Source organism: Rattus norvegicus, chromosome 14 (assembly GCF_036323735.1).
Source record: "Rattus norvegicus strain BN/NHsdMcwi chromosome 14, GRCr8, whole genome shotgun sequence".
Taxonomy (NCBI): domain Eukaryota; kingdom Metazoa; phylum Chordata; class Mammalia; order Rodentia; family Muridae; genus Rattus; species Rattus norvegicus.
Genome location: NC_086032.1, coordinates 33893978 through 33915032, shown reverse-complemented (window position 1 = coordinate 33915032; position 21055 = coordinate 33893978). Strand labels below are relative to the sequence as shown.

The 21055-nt window shown below is 45.8% G+C and overlaps 1 protein-coding gene and 1 long non-coding RNA gene across 6 annotated transcripts in view; one reads left to right on the top strand and one right to left on the bottom strand.

The window, feature by feature from the left end:
• Positions 1 to 21055, bottom strand: part of Lnx1 (ligand of numb-protein X 1) — a 102701-nt gene that overhangs the window by 56185 nt on the left and 25461 nt on the right.
• LOC134481839 (uncharacterized) lies at positions 1431 to 3314 on the top strand. The gene is made up of 2 exons (XR_010057697.1): positions 1431 to 1568; positions 2864 to 3314. It is a non-coding gene; the product is annotated as an uncharacterized LOC134481839 (long non-coding RNA).

Sequence of the window (21055 nt, the reverse complement as noted above, 5' to 3'; positions counted from 1 at the left end):
ACCATGTCATTAAGCACCTGTGTTTTCTAGCTACAAGAGACTTGGCCACGTGAGCAGACTGCCTGGTGTTGTTTACTGGTTTAATGGCCTTTTAGCCAGCACAGAGGACCTGGGCTCGGGAGGGAAGAACTGTACTGTGTACCTCTTAGGACAGCTGTTGACTCTCTAGGCTATGGAAACCGGGTTGGGGTGTGAGTGCTGTTGAGAGGGAAGGAAAAACCTTCATTGGATGCTCAGAGGAGCCAGATTTGCTGGAAAGCTTGTGAAAATAGAAGCCAGGCCCCTACTTGCACCTACTTTCTTTTTAGGAATTAGAATTTCAAAGACAGTGGTTCCCAACCAAGGCACTATTTCCTCCAAAGGACATCTGACAGTGTCTGGGGACAGTTTTTGATTTGTCACAACTCGGAGAATAGTGGATAGGGGCCAGGGTCGCTCTGCATCATCCACAGGTCCACCCCACAGCAAAAGAGCATCAGGACCAAAATGGCGGTAGTTCAGCAGACAGCTTCTCCGTGGAAGATATCATCTGCAATCCGTGGTTTTCTGTTTTTGTATGGTACGTGTGTTTGAGTCTATTCACGTTCGTGTGCTGCATGTGGAAACCTGAAGTTGATATCAGGGTCTTGATCACTCTCCACTTATTTATTGATCCCTCACAACTGAACCCAGAGCACACAGATCAGACCAGTCATAACTAGCCGCCTTGCTCTGGCGATCCCGTCTCTGCCTCCCAAACACTCTGCTTATGAAGGCCACCATGGCTGCCTGGTCTTTGCATAGATCCTTGGGATTCAAGCTTCAGTCCTCATAATTGTGCTGCAGATCTATGTCCCCAGAGTCACCTCCTAGTATTTGTATTTTTAACAAGTTCCCCAGAAAAATCTTGACGGACACCGACTTGAGAACTCTGTACGTGTCTTGGTAACCACGTCAAGAGATCAGGCAGGAAGGTGGGAAGGGCGGGGGAAACGGATATGCTTGCAGAGCTACCAAAAGCATCATACATGCAGACAGGTCCAGCACCTCTTCATAAAGTCACCATGGAGCTCTGGGACTGGGCCAGTGAATGAGCCACCCAGAACAGAAAGGTCAGAGAGAGCTCAGACATGTCACCCTCACAGCCAATTATGCTGCCAGAGCTGGGGCAGCCTTGCTGATACAGCTAGGAAGAGTTTAAAGACTCCTCTCGTGGGCACCGTGTCTTCAGACGTGATTGTTGTAAGCTGATAATGGTTAGGAAGTGGGAGATTTGTAGGCATGAATTTCTACTCCATGGTGCGCAATGGAACAGAACATGTGACAGGATTTAGCAGATCCTGGTCTGTCTGTCTGTCTCTGTCTCTGTCTTTCTGTGTCTCTGTCTCTGTCTCTCTGTCTCTCTCTGTCTCTCTCCTCTCTCTCCTCACAAGCTGGGTATTTGCAGGTCCCTGATGTCTTTGCTCATCGCTGCACAGGACCTGTGTACCTCAGCACCTTTGAGAGATGCTGGAGAAAGGGCCTTTTAAGGAGCTGCCAAGGAAAGGATCAAATAGAAGAAGGAAAACCAGAAGCAGGAGCCCGAGCAGGTAAGAATGTTTCCTTGTTGTTCCAGGCCAGTGGGGGTGGGGACTGCTTATCATTTTCTTGAACCAGTTGTAAAAATACATAGGAAGAAATAGGAAGAGACTCCGAGTAAACTTTCCTTCATGCTTCGGAATGTAAGATTTTTTTTTTTATTTTTAAGGCACACGAATTTTGGGTTGATCTTTTTTGCTGGTTCCTTTTGATATTTTTACAAATTCTACTGTAATCACAGCCTTCCTCCTGAAGTGTTGTATTTCTAAGACATTTAACCTACATGCTAATGTTGCTACAGTGATTAAATGTTGAGCAAACTATTCCAGTCTTTTTATTTACAAGGACATATGAGATACTGAGCTAGTCAAACAAATTTTACTATCCTGACATGAATTTGAAGATTATCTTATATTTTATCATTATAATCCACTAACAAGTACTCTACCACTCTGTTGGTGTTCTGAGACATCAGTGCTACCATCACTTATGAAAGCTACTGCAATTGCTTATACTGGTTGTAATGAAGTGTGTGTGTGTGTGTGTGTGTGTGTGTGTGTGTGTGTGTGTGTAAGGGAAATGAACCAGGGACATGAAGGGTGTGTGTGTGTGTGTGTGTGTGTGTGTGTGTGTGTGTGTGTATAATGGGAATGGACCAGGGACATGAGGGGTGTGTGTGTGTGTGTGTGTGTGTGTGTGTGTGTGTGTGTGTGTGTATGTATGTGTGTATAAGGGGAATGGACCAGGGACATGAGTTCTGTTTAGGGGTTAGGGGATGAACTAGGGACATGAGTCAGGTATCTTTAGATAATTGGTTTTGGATCCCGAGACAGGGTTCTAAACCCAGTTTTACATACAAGCCAAGTCCTTCCTACCCTCTCTCACTTCCCAAGCTCTTCCTGGCTTTTTCTTCTATTCTAGCACACTCACTTGCTGCTGCCTCACTCCCACAGGACTGGGACTACCTGGTCTTTGGTGTCACAGCATCTGAAAAACTATTGCTAAGGGAACCGTCACTCCATTTTCCATACGGGAGAGCTATAGTGTTATATCCAGTGAGGGTCAATATTCCTGAGGTTTTTAGAACCACACCAATTGCAAGCCTTATGAGTTAACCACTTGATCCAGACCTGAAGTCTTCCTCCCCAACTTTAAAAAGCATTTTCATTGCTCCGTTGTTGCCTTATCATGTGTTTTATTGGTCGTACCATAATAACAGAATGGTTGGTTTTCCTTGCCTAACCATGAAGAATCGGATGCCCATGGTCAGGTCCAAGTCAAACAAGTGTTTACTGACAATCCCCAGGGAAATGACAACCACAGAGCACCTTCCTATGACTGAGGCCACCTCCCACCAACACGGATTCCATGTCTCATTCTGAAGAAGACTCTGACACAAAGGCCACAGCCATCGATCCTATCCCCCAAGGAACAGCAGAGTATCTAGGAGCACTGAGTGGAATAGTACCCAGTTCTTACAACAAGGCTTTCATCGTTCTCCCTGACCTTTACCCTGGAACACAATGTGCTATATAGAAGCAGCAAATTATAAAAATGTGTTTGGCGGCCCAGATGTACCAGTGCTGGATCAAATCTCAAGGCTGCTCCATTTCCAGTCTGGGGCTCCCATTCCCACGCAAACGTTTTTGTAAAGTCATCTACAAAAGCTTTTGTGACTGGTGTCCTTGAGCGAGTGTTCTCAATGCCTCTCCTGAGCCACATGGAGGACCTGCATGCTCGAAATAAATCTTTCCTTTGGGTCTCCATCCGTTGGCTCTAATCCTCCTAATTCTGCACCTAACGAGGCACTGACTTGGCTAAACAACAACACGAAACCTGGGACAAATTACATTTATTATAGTTTGATATGGAGACCAACATCTGTGTGGAATTTCTGCTCAGGCTACACGGTCTTGATGTGGAGAGTATAGATAATATATATTCTCCCGTGGTGGCAAAATCCAAATATCTTTAACATGCAGCTAGTAGTCATTTTCTAATTACTCAGGAAAATCCACTTTTTTGCTCATGACTTCACTAAACAATGCCAGGCATGCTATTGGGTGAAGACTTTCCTCTCATCTTGGGTCTAGGGTGGTGAATAGAGAAGGTAAACTGAGTCTCAGGTCAAAGTAGATTTGTCTTTAAAATGGACGCTAAAGGTAGAAGTTTAAATTTAAAAAGGCAGTCGGTTTGTATAATTCTCTGCCTGTTTTTATGGAGTGCGGTGTTCTGAAGGAGCATGGCCCCCCTGGGCTCACAGATCTGAATATTTGGTCACCAGGAAGTGGCTCTATTTGAAAGGATAGGGAAGGGTGGCCTTGTTGGAGGAAGTGTGTCACTGGGGTCACTTTGAGGTTTTCAGAAGCACAAACCAGGCCCAGGGGCTCTCTCTTCTGCTACCTGTGGATCCCGATCCAGAACCCTCAGCTCCTTCCCTTCCACGTCTGCCTGCAAGCCGCGTGCTTCCCACCATGATGATGACGGACTTAACCTATAAAACCGTACGCCAGCTCCATTAAATCCTTTCCTTTACAACGGCTGCCATGGTCGTGGTGTCTCTTCAGAGCACTAGAACACTGAGGCATGGAGTTAAATCTCAGATGAACTACAGAGTAATTATCAACATTCCTGTGATTCCAAACAGCACCCTGGATGCCCAAGTATGAGATTGCCTTGGGTCTAGCAGTTTTTAATCCGACTGGCTCCTGCCATCTGAGGGGGAGGGAGGGAGGGAGGGAGGGAGGGAGGGGCTACTGTGCTTCGCTCAATGAACCCAGAACACAGCTTCAGAAACATTGGTATTATTAGTCCTTTTATCTTAAGCAATTGCAGAGTGGGCTGGCTTGCTATATATGTTTGGTTTTTTTGTGTTTTGTTTTTTTTTTAGCATTCTTTCCTTCCATCCCTCCGCTTACGCTAGCCTAATTGTGTATTAATCATTGGGCCCTTGGGCCAGACTCATGAGGCTCCAGATGGGCAGCTCAGTGGTCAGCTCTGAGCACCCCCCCACCCCATCTATCTCTCTACCTGTCTCTGGTCTACACCCTAAGTTCCACCAGAACCAATCCACCATACCCTGTAATCCAGCCAGGAAAAGGAACGGGCATGATTGGCAACAGAGAATATAAATTTCATTGCCTATCACTGCTCCTTGATAAATACCCGATCTTCTCCCTCAACTATGTCTTTCTAACAGGTAGTATAGAAAGGCTGGGACTGGGATAAACTGGTTCCATGCAACCCAGACAAGGACCTATTGTCCTAAGGCTGGGCAGTTCGCCTACTGACAATACCTGCTTTTTTTTTTAATCCGTCTCGTGTTGAAAATGAAATAGAAGACCAAAGTAGGCTGGGGATTTAGCTCAGTGGTAGAGCGCTTACCTAGGAAGCGCAAGGCCCTGGGTTCGGTCCCCAGCTCCGAAAAAAAAAAAAAAAAAAAAAAAAAAAAAAAAAAAAAGAAGACCAAAGTACATAAAGAAATGTATACAACAATTCCGTCTGCCACTGGCTAAATGCTAACATCTTATTTTTATAAGACTGACAATAACAAAAACACTAAAAATCATTCCCAAGCAAAGCACCCAGAAGACAGGAAGGGAACACATGTCACACACTAGGCAGGGCAGAGGGACAGTTCCTGGGGATGGGTAGTGTCTCTTCTACTAGGCTGGCCAGGAGAGCCCTCTGCTCGGTGGGACCTCTTTGGCAAGTCTGAGGGCCAGGTTTGCACACACACACACACACACACACACACACACTACTCTGGCAGAGACTTTTGCTACAGTTTTCCTCACGGAAACCTGCCATGTTCAGGCTTCACAGACTCCAAGAGAAGTCAGGGAGGAGGCAGGCATGATGCAACTGGGGCAAGTGACCCCCTCACTCTTCTGAATGAATCAGGGTTCATCTCTGTAAAAACAAACACTTAGCTGCACTTCAGGTCCAATTAATCTTGAGTTAGCTCTACATTTAATAAAAATCAGAGTCAATTACCCTGTTCTGTCAGAGGCTCCAGACAACGACATGGTATGTGGTGGTTTGGTTAAAACCTCTTCCCCCCACGCCGTCCTGGTCTCCCTTGATGAATCTGTGACCCAAAGGCTATGATTGAATGAGCCTGCAGATGCACAGGTGTTCAGCTCACTGGGGACACCACACAAAGATTCAAACGCAGCAGCCATTAATGTCCAATCGCATTCTTTCGACGGTCGGGAAAGGTGAAACAAGAACACTTTGGGACAAGAGCCCTTTTGGAGTGGAGTGGGAGGGAAGAAAAGGTCATTGAAGACCCTGAACAGGGACAACGTGTGCTGTAACTTCTGGAAGTAATCAGGAGGAGTGAGCCAAACAGCCGATTAGTATTCAAGTACAGACAGTCTTACGGGCCAAGTCCAGGAGATCTGACTGGTTGAAACAGGTCCAGGAAGGAGACTAAATCAACCTGGTCCCATCGAAAGCATGGGGAGGTCCAAGGGCATAATAAGCTTTAAGGTTTGTTTTTTTGTTTTTTCTTTAGTAAGTTAGATTCCCCGATTACAATCTGGTCAGCACGCAGTCAAATGCTACATCAAAGGAGAGATGGTGATTTACGGCAAACACACCAATCAAGGGTTCCACTGGGTACCAACAAACCGACACGGGCTCCTGACAAATGAAGCCACCTAATGCCGGAGGTTGTGTGACCTGAACTAGGCAAATGTCCCCTTCCCAGCCGATTGCCACAATGTTTTCTAGGCTTCTAGTCTTTGACAAGTATGAAGGTTTTTTTTTTTTTTAAAGCATTTTTCAATAAAAAAGAATAGAGGAGTTTATAGGTATTTGCTCATTGGATTATCTATGGGTGATAAGTGGCTCAGATGTTCTCTAAGGTCTTCCTTTCAAGTGATTCGCTTATGCATATTATTTTTAAGACTTTGAAAACTAAGGTTTTAGAACTCTGAAATCTCTTCTTTACTTACATGAGGACAATTCCTGAGTAATCCTTTATCTGCAGGAAGTAATTCAGCTCTAATTCGAGTTTAACCTCTGTTCTGATATATTCCAAGCGCGTGCACGTGCACACACACACACACACACACACACACACACACACACACACACATCCCAGAACTGTTGGCATCAACTGTTGGCTAGGGTGCCCAGCACAACAAGGCCCCTCTTCTCCTCCTTCATGACCGACTGTAATGAGTATTTAAGTTTTCCTGTCCCTGTATGAGACAACACTGTACAAGTTACCTTGGCCTCATAGTTAGAGACAGACATGTAGTACTTTCCTTTGCTCCAACAACTTTTACTCAGGGCAGTAACACTAAATCAAAGGCTATTTAAATAAAGTAAAACCAAGTACTGAATGCTCTATTCTTGTTAATGATTAGTGACGATGAACTCTCATCTAGACACACACCCACACCAAACCCTAAGTCAAGGGCCACTCCACCTAACCCGCCTTTTCAGAGCAGCCCGTTAGGCTTATGAGTTACTGCCCTGTAAACGAAGCTGACTACGGGAGGGGTCCCTGGGAGGAGCAGCTACAGACTGGAGTGTCCTCGTGTGATGGGGTCAAACATTTGTCTTGAGTAAAGTAAGAGCATTGGACTTGATTCTAAAAATAAACGTCAAGAGTATGTTCTATGATTTCAGGATTCCCTGGTTGGGGGTGGGGGGGACGTGGAGGCATCAAGCCCGTTCATGCACCATTAGCAACTGGGTCAAGTTCAGCAAAGTGCTCTCTAAATCCATGCTGACTTGGTCAGGCCATGTTAAAAACAAACAAACAAAAAAACCCCTCAAAACCAAGGTTGGGTTGAATAGTTACTTCTGTGAGGAAGGGTAAACATGAGTGCCAAGCTATCCCCCTGGTGGAATGGTTTGCTTTGAGAGACTTAGTAGTTTCTGTGAAGCAGATCTGATCAGCAAATTCCATTGCCGTTTCTTTGCAAAAAGAAATTTATAGCTCATGTTTCTAGTTTCATTCTGGTTTTTGAAGTGTTTATATCAAGTGCAAAAAGCAGGCACCTCTCCAGTCATGTGTCAGAAGCCGTTAGCATCACCAAATGTTTTGGCAAACTAGAGGTAAGGGGAGCAAGAAGCCAGGACCGTGGCCTGCATCAATGAAGCTCTGCAGAGAAAAAGAAAACAGAAAAGAAAAGAAAACAAACAAACAAACAAACAACCCCCCCCCAAAACAAAAGAAAACAAAACCAAGGGTAGAGAAAAAGCATCACTTTAGGAATAGCTCAAAAAATTGGTAAGCTCACTCAAGTCAGAAACAAATTAGGTCAAGCAGCTTGAGAGGACAACAATTTACAAGTAAAAGGGACAAATATTGAAATGAAAATTTATTTCTCCCTGCTCCTTCCCCCCAAAATAAACTCCTTAGAAGTACACATAAGAGAAATCAGGGAGACTTAGGAAACCATTTAGATAAGTTTGGACTAAACCCTAGGTAAAGAAATATTTGGCAAGTATGAGGACACATAAATCAGCTGGACCAGATGACACAGTGCCCCCAGGGAATGCAGGAATTTAACTAATACACTTACCGAACAATGGTGTAGTAAAAATGAATAATTATTTCTGAAAAATTACCTTGCACTCTAGGGGATGTCAGACAACTGGAAAAAGGCCCAACAACATATGCTATTGATACAGAAAGAAACAAAAGGGAAGAGTAGTTTAAAAAAAAAAAAACAAACGGAGACTGATGTATGTCGTGGTGGGTTTAAAAATTGGGGGGACAACGTTAGGGAAGTAAAATTTCAAAAGTTAAAAAACACCAAGGATGAATAAATGGAGAAAAAGCTACAGGTCACTGGTTCACTGAAATGTCTAGGGGAGTGTCGTGAAGATTTCAGTGCTGTGCTGGGTGTTATTAAGACTACAAGGGTAGGGAGGGAGCGTCTCAGGAGAGAGTTCACCATCATCATCAGTCTGAAGATTCAGCATTAGGGGAGGGGGCAGATGAAAATTATGGAATCACAAATACAGTATTGAGCTGCCTAGCTGTCCTGAGGTTTCTGCAACCTGCCATCACGCAGATATAACCCAAAAGGTGGATGATCCTTGGGTGTTAGAAAATTTATGGATGACACTCAGGTGGGGAATTCCCCCAAAGACTTGAGAGGGAGGCGGAGGAGGGAAACTTGGCTACATTTGGACAAGCTGTGAGCCAAGAGAACGCGCTAGAAATAGATATGACCGGGCTGGGGGAAATTGAAAGCAGTGCCATTTGGAAAGGAGAGTGCTAGCCATGAACTCCCACCAAGCAGGTACGAGACGGACGAGACAGAAGACAGGCTTCAGCATCCATGACTCTGTCAAAATCTGTGTTTAGAGCGCGTGACCCCAGAAGGATGCTTAGCCAAGGGAAAACACCATGCTCCTCTCATCTCCTTGGAGAATGATCCAGCAAAGGTGAAAACAAGGAGAAGTGGAAGGGACCAACACTCGGGACCACCCTTGGCACCGCTTGCTTTTACTCATGGGAACGTGGGATGATGGAGTCATCTTGCGTGCATACGTGCATACTTTATAGATGTGGACTTAGGAATCTGGTTGTCCAGAAGACCCAACTGTGTGTCCGTCCATTCCTCTTGACGGTAGATGTTGCTTCTGATCCCTCTTCTTCCTTCTAGCATCTGCTCGAATATTCCTTTTTTTCCCCCGACGTCTCCTTGAGGAAAGGACTTTCTTTTCCCAATGTTCTGTGTGCTTGGTCTTTATTACTGAGTGATCCCCAGAGTCCAGAGCAGGCCTGATGGTTCACAAGTATTTAATAATACTTATTACTAAATCGTCCTCTTCCTCGGAGTGAGTGACTCCTTTTTACCAAGTGCAGACTCTGTATTCATCTATAAGGGTTGGGGGTGGTGCTTAGGTTGGAAAAGAACACTTAGAAAACATTTAACAACAAACAGACCCAGAATTTCTGAGAAAAGCAATAGGAAGCAACTTGTTGATTTGTTTTCTAGAACATTCCTTTACATCTACTAGCTAAGAAAAGCCCGTTTTTTAATTGATAAACACTCCTTGTCCTTGCTGAATGTCTAGCAGATGTTAAAGAAATCAACCTCAAGTGCTAGAGAGTGCGAAGGGAAATGAATTGGACTCCTCGGTCTAATGCTGCCGACCTCTCCAGGGAAGAAAGAGGTGTGAGAGAGACTGTTCTGACGAGCCATCTGGAAAGCAATCAGTCACCCTCGGGCTTTCTTTATGTGACATCGAGCGACTGAATGAAAGACTGGGGGAAAAAACAAAAACATAAACAAACAAACCACATCTCCGGTTATCATGTGATCTAAGAGGCACTGTCTGATTTGGAAGAACACACTGTTTTCCCTCACCTCTCCAGACCTATTTTTAAGCCCTAGACATCATTTCTCAAGATTCCAAAGCAGATGGTGAGTGTCTAGAGACCCTTCACTGGGGGGAGTCAGCGTCTCTCACTGAGTTCAGAATCCTTCTGTGATGTCTAGAGGAATTCTGGTTCCCCGATGAGTGGAACCCAAAGACATCAGGGAAGACTTGTCAGGAAGAGCCTCGAGTCAGAAGATACCAACACTGATGTGCTTTTCTAAAAAAAAAAATAAATAAGGGGCTGGGGATTTAGCTCAGTGGTAGAGCGCTTACCTAGGAAGCGCAAGGCCCTGGGTTCGGTCCCCAGCTCCAAAAAAAAGAACCAAAAAAAAAAAAAATCCTCAGGGAGTGAAAGAAGGAGTTGGCTTACAATGTAGTAAGGATGGAGACACAAACAGCTGGTACCCAAGGATGATGCCCACATGTAGGCAGTGAGGCTTCATGCCACCTCTGGGTCCTCACAACTCTCACCAGTACAATAGTCATCACAGATCATCCAAGGACATGTCCCTAAAACATGGCAGAGCCTCTCTGCCAAGCTTCAGTTTAATGTGAGTGTTCATTCTAGAGAGCTACACAGTTATCATCAAGGTCTGTGTCACAGGGAAGATAGACCTCTATCCTGGCATGCATGCACACACACACACACACACACACACACACACACACACACACACACACACGCGCATGCACACACATGTGCACACACATGCATGCACATATGCAGGCACATGTATAGAGACCTCACATGTTTCTCAGGAGCCTTTTACCTTGAATTTTGAAATGGTCTCTTGCTGTTAACTGGCTAACGAATTAGGCTAAACTGGCTGTCCACAAAAGTGCCAGGGGTCCTCCTGTCTCTGCCTTTCCAGAACCAGTTTATAGAAGTAAATGCAAGGAAGCCCAGCTTCTCACGTGGGTGCTGGGGCTTGAACTAAGGTCCTCACATCTAGCCCTACCAGATGTACTTGCCACAAAAACTGTGGTGACATCTTCTAAGAGTGAGGGATGATTCCAACACATGTTCAATAGAGGTTGATCCTCGTTAATCTATCATCAATGAGCTCATAAACCCAAAAATGTTTGTGGCTGACCACTTTAATGAATGTCACTGGGACTAAGGCATGATGAAAAGACATGGAAATTTTTGAGGGAGCATGGGAAGAGAAAGGAATCATTTTAGAGAAGTCTTTTGCTAGCTAAGAATCAAGAACCCCAGCATATAGAGGTGTTGGCTATTCACCGCTCACAGAAGGCACTCCCTGCCCTGGATGCCCTGTGTAAACCCTCAAGGCAGGAAAGTGGCCAGGCCCCTCCTCCAGACTTCCGTAACTGTCATAATGCCATTTCCAGTAACTGTCACTGAAGTCATCTCCAGCCCCTCAATAGGGCCCTTCCCAGATTATGCTAATTTGGGGTGAAAAGTCTAAACAGGAAAACCTACCAATCGCTGAGCTCCCCTCAAGCCCAGGACTTGAAATCCCACCAATCCTCACTTTGAAAATCTTGGCCCTAGAAAGCCCCGCCCCTGCTCTGCCCCCGCCCCTGCTCTGCCCCCGCCCCTGCTCTGCCCCCGCCCCTGCTCTGCTCTGCCCCCGCCCCTGCTCTGCCCCCGCCCCTGCTCTGCCCCCGCCCCTGCTCTGCCCCCGCCTATATAAAAGCTGTGTCTGCTCAGTTCTCTGCAGTCCACTCAGGGAGGAGAGGCAGTTTGCTGCTTGGTATGACTCTCTCATGGGAAGAAGTGCAGAAGCAATGAAGAGAGGGCAGGAAGAAGGGAGAAATGGAGCAGGGCTGAGGCTCCTGAGCGCCTGAGCTGGGCTGGGGAGCCCCTCCCCTGGGAGCTGCATGTTCTCTGTTGAGGAGATTTCCTCTCAGAGCTCTGAGGTTCCTGGGCTCCTTTGTCTCAGGATGCTCTTCCACTGGGACCCTGTCCCACCTCAGAGCTGACTAGTGCCCGGGCGTCTGAGTCCCAGGCACCTTCCCTTCTAAACAGGAAGTCCAACAATGTTAATTTTATATAGAGACACTTTCAAATAGTAACATTAAAACGGAGACAAAACCAGATGCATGCCCCAAGCATATATGACCTGAGTTTTCTGGGAATCTCACAAAAAAGACTGGTTAAGATCACATACACACACACACACACACACACACACACACACACACACACACACACACACACACACCCTGTTCCATGCACCTTGAAACCAGTTTTTAAATTTTGTTTAAATTCCACAGTGATCCTTTGGAGACAAATCACCTCAGAACTCACCATATGTGACATGAAAGTGTGACTCTCGTGAGTCACCTACCCACATAGAGCTGCCTTATTCTTTCCATAAGTGCCTCACTGTGATTCCTTGCTGCTTAAAGCTGTGTTAAAATTCCCTTTAACAAACGTCTGACTCTGCTTTAATGCACGATCCTGAAATTTCTTTTCCCTGTGAAGTTAAGGAACTGCCTTGATATTTTCCTAAATGGGAGGGACACTCCTTAGGTTGTTACAAGTGACAGACAGCACAGAGCGGCGTCCCTATCCCTGCCACCTGTGACAGAGCATCTCGAAGCTGCTCTCTTGACCATTTCAACTATAAGAACTCATCTTCCTCATCACTTTGACAGGCCAGAGGAACTATCTCCATGTTCCACCCGGAGAACATTAATCCAGAAAGCCCCTCATCAGAATCCATCCTCATCCTTCAACCCGGCTTGGACTGGTGTGAATTACAGGCCTGAAGTAACATGAACTTGAAGACATGTGCTAGCCATGCTATTTTCATGGCAACCAAGGGGGATGAAGGGTACTGGGGGGGATCATCTGCTGGAGTCCCTACAGAGGAGTCTTCCTAAAGCTCAGGACAGCTCACTGCTTTGCTGCGGAGAGCCCTCTGCCCTTGCTTCACAGGTCAGGCGAGCCTGCTAATGTTTACACACAGTCACAGGGCTGCGGGTGAGCAAGTCCTTCGTGTGTGTGCACTCTGAGTCTTGATCCCAGGGGGCAAGCGCTATAACGATGAGAGGCTTGGGGCTCAATAATCTGCTGAAGGTGACGTGGCTGTTAAGGCCCAGTCGGTGTGTGAATTCAGGTCTAAGTGGCGTCAGAGGCCACACTTTCTTCTTTGCCTTCTCAAACAGCTTTATATTCGTGCATAGCACTTATATTAAAAACGAGTTTCACTAGGACATTTTCATACACAGCCATAATATATTTAGATTGTAATTTCCGCCCCATTAGTTATGCTCTCTTGTCCCCCTCTAAGTCCTGCTAACCTCCTTCTTCCAAAGCAGCCATTTCTCCTTTCGTGTCTGGATTTGTCCATGCGTGCGTGCGTGCGTGCATGCGTGTCCCCATGAGTTTCATCAAGGTTGTTTATAAGAGCGGGGATGACAGTTAGTTCTCAGGACACAGGTACCATAGCAGTGTACACCGCCAAAGAGGCCACCAAAGGGCGGCAAACTGCCGCTTGTAGTTTGCTGAATATGAGAGCCTTAGGGTCCTGAAAGACCTCGGAATGCAGCCTTCAACCCCACAGATTCAACATCACTTTAACAGGCCATCGAATGGCCCCAGGTTGTATTTGTACAGAATTGGACAGGGAATTCCCATGATGCCATTTTCGGAGCATGCCCAGGAAGTCCGACTCAAGTTTGTCATGGGTTATGTGTGTCACACCTGTGGTGTGATGTTGCCCAAAGCTGTTAGCTGAAAAATGCTAACAACTCATTTTATTGCTCCCGAGGATGTATGTCATACAATAACAAATGCATCGTATGCAGCGAAATGTCCTGACTTCTTCGGGGCCACATAGCCTGCTGCTGAGAGGACTGAGTCATCTGGGTAAACTATGATGCCTCAGTTTCTCTATTTAGAAAACACATTGTTGAGTTGCTTCCAAGATCCCCGGAGGCTCTAAATAGCTACAGTGCTGGGCCATAGGTGTCACTAGACTCCACCAGACAAGGAATGCGCTGGCTTGAGTCATTGTCTTCTAATTGAGGAAGGGGCAGACGGATGGGGATGAGGAAGCAGATGCTGTAGTGTCTAGGTAACCAGAAGGAAACTGAGTAGCTGAGGAGTGACTCCTGAGGAGGAAGGGAGAGGTGTGGTCCAGGATCCACAACAGAGCAGCTAGGCAAGCTGACAAACAGCCCAGGCATCTCTAAATATGTCACCCTGTCTCAGCTCCAGAAGTCATGCCTCTCTAGTAAAGCAGGGAAGGAGGGGCCTTGTCACCAATCCCTCTCCTCTGATCTCTGTTTACCTATGCTCAATAGGGACAAGGCTGCGTTCCAGGTGTCACCAAATCCGAGACTTTGTTATTTGTGAAATGTGCTGTTATTTTACGTCAAGGGCCACTTTTCTTTGTTTCAGAGGTATTTAGATGTCTTAGGGTTGTATGGTTTGGGCTTTCAAAATCCACAGCATAAGCGCTTCCTTCCTCTGTACCAGGCCCTGTATTCAATACTTCATGTTTTATTCAGTGCTCGCAACAATCTGTGAGGTAGGTGTTGTTACCTCCCTCTCTTTGTGAGAAAAGCTGAGAGAGGCTAAGTAACTTGCCCCAAATTTCCCAAAGAGTATTTCTGGCACCCATTCATCAAACTGTCTGTCTCCCTTGCCTCTTCTCATTAGGACCACTTGGTTACAATGTCCGGGTGATGAACAGACTCTCCCTGTCTTGAAGTATGGCTTCTTCCTTTCTCATTGTTTGGGTAGAATTACTTAGTGACAGGAGAGGCTTGGGAAGGGTGCCCAAGGAAAATAAGCAAGCGTGAAACAGGAGAAATGGGCCTGAAGGAACCGCCAAGCCCACCTCTCTGAAAGGATGCAGGAGAATAAGAAAGCTGGAGTCGGGAGGAGTTTCCTATGCCCAGAGCGGGAATACCGAGACTGGCCGTGGCTCAGGGTTCTTGGTACAAGGTACAAGAGCCCAGCTGAGCTTAGCGGTCTTATCCCTTTCTTGCTTGCTTAAATACATTTCAGTCTCAGCACAGCTGGCTCAGCCACAGCCACTTTGGATGTCTCTGAAGCAGTATGGACCACGGAGGGCTCCAGGGGAGAGAGGCCATGGAGCACATAGAAGACAGTCCTTTTCCTTTCAACAAAAAGGGACAATGACCAAAAAGAAAGGATGTCTGCTGGTTTAGTCTGGAAGTTTTATTTGGCCTGCAAAATCGGGCCATTTCCTGCCTGCTCCTTCCAAGACCCACCCCAGATTGTCAGGAAGAAACTGTCCTCTGTTAACTTGAGGGTGTTGTGTTCTTATGCCAAGGAGTCCAGAGAACTTCTTTCTCAAGGAGCAGTCACCAAAGTGTGAGTGAGGAACTGGGAGCAGGGTGAGGGGAGGCTGCACTAAAACCCTAGCAACTTCTTTCGCCTTTTAAAATGGTTTTTCCCCACGTTCAATAATGTATTTATTAATGTAGGAGATGTGCAAAGCTTATAGACTCCTATAGCATGATGATACATATTAACTATGTACAGATTATCTGTATTACTAGTTATATAAATATATATCTGTGATGGTAAATATGGAAATATATGCATATGTCCATGAAGCTATACATAGCTCCGTATAGAGATAACTATACGCGACAGGCATATGAATATATTCTTTCCTGATATAAGCCCATGATTTAAAAGTTAGGAAACTGTTATCCTGGGTGAAAGGCACTTCTGTCTTTGTGCCCTTTAAGGTCTCTCTAAATATCTTGGGTGACTTTGTCACCAACAAGTCGAACTCAGATAAAATGGCAGGTAGATTCATAAAGACTTTAGCACGCAATGCTTTGGGTCTTTCCTTAAGATTTCTTCTGCTTGGATGGCAACTCACAATCTAGATTAGTCTGGCATCTGTACTTTATCAAAGCTATGTTTCTCTAAATTCGCTTTAACAACACTTCCCCATCCACGCAGTGTGAATGAGAAGGAGAGGGGGGAGGAGGAAAAAGAGTAAAAGACAAATATGGTAACAAGTTGCAAACAGATAGTCATAAGAAATACAATGCAATGGTAAGGAGAATTGAAAACCTGCTGGCTGTTTGATTGTGAAGGAATCCCAGGTACTTGTCTGGTGTGTAATATCAGTATGTTGTGGACACATTTCTTCCCAGTTGACCCTTTTCTTGGGAGTGGTAGCACAGGGCCACAACCCAAGAACTAGGGAGGTGAGGTAGGAGGAGCCCGAGTCCAAGGCCAGCCTGGGCTACATAGTGATATTTTCTCTTAGAAAATAAAACCAGCAACAACAAAAGTACAAAACAAAACAAAAACCATCTTTAAAGATGATGTGCTGAAATATTTACAGATTAAAAATGAGAATCATGTCTAAGATTTGCTGCCAACAATTCAAGGGCATAGAGATGAAAGAGATCTGACCACGGACTGAGGAAGATGGATATGAGAGACCCAGAGGTTCTTTATTCTCTTCTCTCCTTTTCTTGTCCAAAATTTTCCACCATAGCAAGTTAAAACAAAGATAGAAAAAAATATGAAGCAAACCGGAACCGATAGGACTATTAAAGCTGTCCTAACTTCGCTTGACAAAGCCTCGTGACTAGAAAGATGAGCACAGTTGGCCCAGTCTTGAGTAGAATCTTGAAACTGCTGGGTTTGGATGGAGTAGAGGTTTTTCAAGAAGAGCATTTTATACCAGACGGTGAAGAATTACAAAACAGAATTGCTTCACTACTCACAAAAGAGAACTTGTGGATTACCAAGGAGAAAAAAATAAATCAATCAAACCATGGACCAAGGTCGCCATGCTCTGTGGACATCAAAGAATCAGTACAAAGAAGCCTTCAATGAGCCTAGTGTAGATGGACCAGAAACATACAGCTTCCACTTCCGTCCAAATCTGTGAGGCTAAAGTTTAACAAATGGGAAAGAATTTGTGGAAGGCTGGGCACAGAGTGCAGTGGAGGGACACTTGCCTAACGTGGGAGGCCTTGGTTCCATCAAAATTGATCTTTCCCCTTGTTGGAATATGATTGCCCCCACCTCAGATCCTATTTTATCTGTAAACTTTATCTCTTTCCATTTGGGTTCCATCAAAACTTGATCTCGGCCGACCTCAAAACATGTGGCAAGAAAAATCCAGATAACTTTTTCCCCCTCCCCTTTCAAGATCTGTGAAAAAGAAACAAATTTTTGAAATTCAGTTTGGACAATATTTGCTAGCAAATTCATAAAGCCAAGCCAGTTAGTGTAGACTTCAAATGTGTTAGGAGCCAGTAACACAGTGGCAATGAGGAAGAGAAGGATGCTGAAGTCATTCCTCTTGTCCCTTATTTTCCTCCTACATCCAACAGCAGAATCCAACTGCGGTAATCTACATACAGTCAGATGGATCTCTATTCACACAAAGCTCTGAAGAGGATGCTTCCCTGCTCTCTATAGTCCACAGACCAACAGCTGATGTCAGCAAGGGAGGAAAAAGAAACACAGTGATTACTGCTGTAAGACCTTGACCTAGAAAAGGGAAAGCCAGTAGATAGACCACCTAGTGAGCGACAGACAAAACTAAGGCAAGCAGTTTTCTCATTTCCAAGCCCAGAATGCCCAACTGTATTTGACTGACAGCTCTTTGGCTCATGAGCCCCAAAGTAACGTCTCTTGTGCAGAAGAAAGTCAGTGTGACTTGTCAGAAGTGTGCTTGGCAGATTGCCTTGAGAAAGTTCTTCTGGGGAGCTGGTGGGTGTTTAGTGTCCTTGGTCCTAAGACACTTGGTGGGCAAGCTGCGTCCCTGTGTCCTTGACTTCTGGACTGGAGCCAGTTTTCAAGGACGCACACAGCGCTCCCACCTCTCTTGCTGTTCTCAGCACTTTCTCCAGGAGGCCTTGCCCCTCCACAACCCTAAATGACTGGAGCAGCAAATTTAGAGTAACTCAACTTCTCTAGTGTACAGTTCTGGTGGATCAGGGCCACTCTCTTGTAGAACAACCAGAATCTCACAGGGGACTAGAGCATAACTTCTTTCTCTACATGGAAATGGGTACATTGAATAGTGACTCTCCTTACAAATAAAACATATTTATCTGACTCCAAGGTAGGGAGAGATGGTGCTCTTTGGCTTCCCGAGAGGCTTGCAGGGCTAAGCAGTACCATTTATTTCATGGACATGTGTTCTAGTAGCCATGCTGAACTGCCCCCCTGAGAACTCCCCACAGTGGAGAGTTAACGTGCGTTGAGAAGGAACTTTGAAGGTAGAAGAAGCCTTTCAATTTTCAGTGCATTTTCTTAAGTCTTTGCTGTGGGCGATGAGATGCATGCTGTACCCCAAGCATCAATGTTCTTCCCTGGGGTTCTTGCTAAACCAAAGAATTGCTATGAATGCCACAGTAGGTGAGCAGGCGATGTCTACTTCAGTTCTGCAAGTTCAGAGCCGTGCTCTGGAACATCTGACAGGAGCCTAGCTTGGGTTATTGTGACCAATTTACAACTTGTTCGTAAATCTTTATTGCAGCGTGTCTTGATAATGGATGGGCCAAGACAGGGAAACCACCCCATTCAGTTTCGGTCCAGTTTTTCAGAAGGTGGGCATGGGGACGTTCATCAGTCTCCCTCAACCACAACCTGGTGAGTAGAACTCTAGTCCTCAGTGATGCCCAGAGAGGAGGTCACAGACACACAGAGCAGAGAGATGGCTTCCACCAGAAAAGTCAGGAGCTGGTGGCTCCTAGCCAGGACGAAGGGCTACAAAGGGTGCCACAGAATCACCCGAGAAAGCTTGCTGCCTACAGAAACGAAGATGGTGGCCCACAAGGGCTATCTGGACAACTCAAGAAGGAAAATGGTACCTCCACCCCAAAAAGGGCAAGTCTTATTAGGGTTGAGTTAAAGCAGAGAATCATGAACTTTAAAATGCACTCTAGGGTCCTGAGAGCCCATCTGTTCTCGGGCCCTTGTGTGCATACATGTCTCTACATGCCTCCTTTCCACATACAGCAAGTGCCCCCTCACAGCCCTACATCTCCAGCCCTCAGTACTCGTTTCCACAGTACACACTCTGAGAGTGCCCCAGGTTCCCTGTCTCCAATTACAGGTTGGCACCCACTACCTTGGTTTTGGGATTCTTCTGCTGGGTTCCCTCACCTGTAAGCCAAGGCAACAAGTGACTGTGGTTGTGCTTCAAGAAGGACCTAGCTGCCAGTCAGAAACTCTCGGCCCTTGGCGGTCAAACTGAACGTACATAAGTAATCTGCTGGGTGGGATTAAATTAGTTTTAAATTAAGTTTGAATGTCATTAGGTAATAAAGCCTAGATGAGAGGGAAGGGAAGCCAGCAAACCCCCATGGTTCCGTCTCTGAGGTCTGGGTGCCCATGATAGAGAGGAGATAAAACTTCTTCATCTCAAGGACACATAGTCACCCCCGCTGCCTCTGCTCTGGGGTATTAAACACTGAGCACCTCCCCTCATGGTTTGGAATTAAATTGTCAAAGTTTTGCAATAACCAAGGTTTGATAATAACCGCGGCTACTTGCTATTTGGAACTGCTCTCTGGACCCTGATTGAGCCTAATTCCTGCTTATACTTCAAGGTCCAGCTCACGCCCAAAAGTTCTCTGAAAACCAGAGGTGGACAGTTCTTGCCTCCTCAGTAACTGGAAACTTCTAACAAGTTTTGACCAAAATGCCTTTAGAAACGCTATCCATCCTAGACATTCTGTAGTGTAGACACACTTTCTGGGGAGCTTCAGAGTGACCCTCTATGTCCACTCAGAGCACTTGAGAGACTTTGCCTCAGGGCTCATACACTTACAGACAGAATATTTTTACACTAAAATCAAAAGCCTTCCTTTAACAAGACGGAGAGTGGCTAAATGGAGGGGCTCTTCTGTAGCAGCTAAAGTAGGCCAAAGGGTGACACCCAAAGAAAACTCCACTCAGGATTGTGAGCGTGACCCTATTTAGATGAAATGCCTTAGGGCGGAAATTTAAACTAGGCTAAGGGTCTCAAGGTATGGCCATGCTGACTATCCAACTGGGTCTGAGCATGGTGGCAGTATCCTTGTGAGAGGAGGGGGAGGGAGGCTGGGAAGCTGCTCTGTGGCTTCCTAGCATGGTCCAGGTCCCAGTGTGGTACCCAGTACTGCAGGAAAGTTTTTTAAAAAAGGAGGAGGAGGAAGAGGGAAAGAGACACAAGCAGAGTTGGACCAGATGCAGAGGAGAGGGTCTTATGCAGACAAGGAGACCAGAGCCACAGAGCTGAAGGAAAAAATGCTTAGGGACAGCAGACGCAGGACTATGGGGAAGGATTTCCCCACAGCTTGACAGTGGGTGTGGACTTACATCCTGATTTCAAGGATGCGTACTTCAAAACAGTGAAGAAATAAGAATCCAGATGCCCAGCTTGTGGACATTCCTGCCAGCAGTCATGGGAAACTAAGGAAGTGACTGCCAAGGGTGCAGGAAAGATCAATGTGGCCCTGGATTCCAGGGACCCCAACCTCAGCCACTGTCTGGAGGGGGAGGGGATCTCTGCCACCCTACAGTTTCAAGAGAGGCTTTTGCAATGTCATAACCTCCCCAGAGGCCCTCACAACTGAAGATAAGGCCACACACTTTCTCTTCGAGCCTTCTGGTCTCAGGTGAACTTGCGTTACTTTTCAGTTAAGTAGACCAGACACTCCCGGAGGGCAGCATCTGTAAAATAAATGACTTGCCTTCATGCGTCTTGTTCTGTTTGTCAAGCATGTACTGAGTAGCTACTGCCCTTGACAGACTGATTAGCCCAAATAAGTACAAAAGCAACTGTCTCCACACATCCATGAGTGGTGTCACAACTTAGGTAAGCGTTTCTAACCAGAGCTCTACGAACCCTGATCAGATTCTCTTGTTCTCTGTCCTGGAAGGACACGCCTGACATTTCAGCACTTAGGGAACTGAGGCAGAAGAATGGGAGTTCCGGGGCAGCCTGGTCTACACTGAAAGATCCCATCCCTGAAAAGAAAAATCATTCTTGCTGTAGTTTCCTGTCTGGTTACCAAGGAGGAATTTTGTAAATACTGTAAACTGAGCAACATACCTTCTGTGTCTGGTGGAAACCAGCCACACTAGCCTGCAATTCTGTCAGCAAAGGAGCCAGAAAAATACTTAAAGTTATGGGCCTAAGTCATTTCCTCTCATAAAATAGAT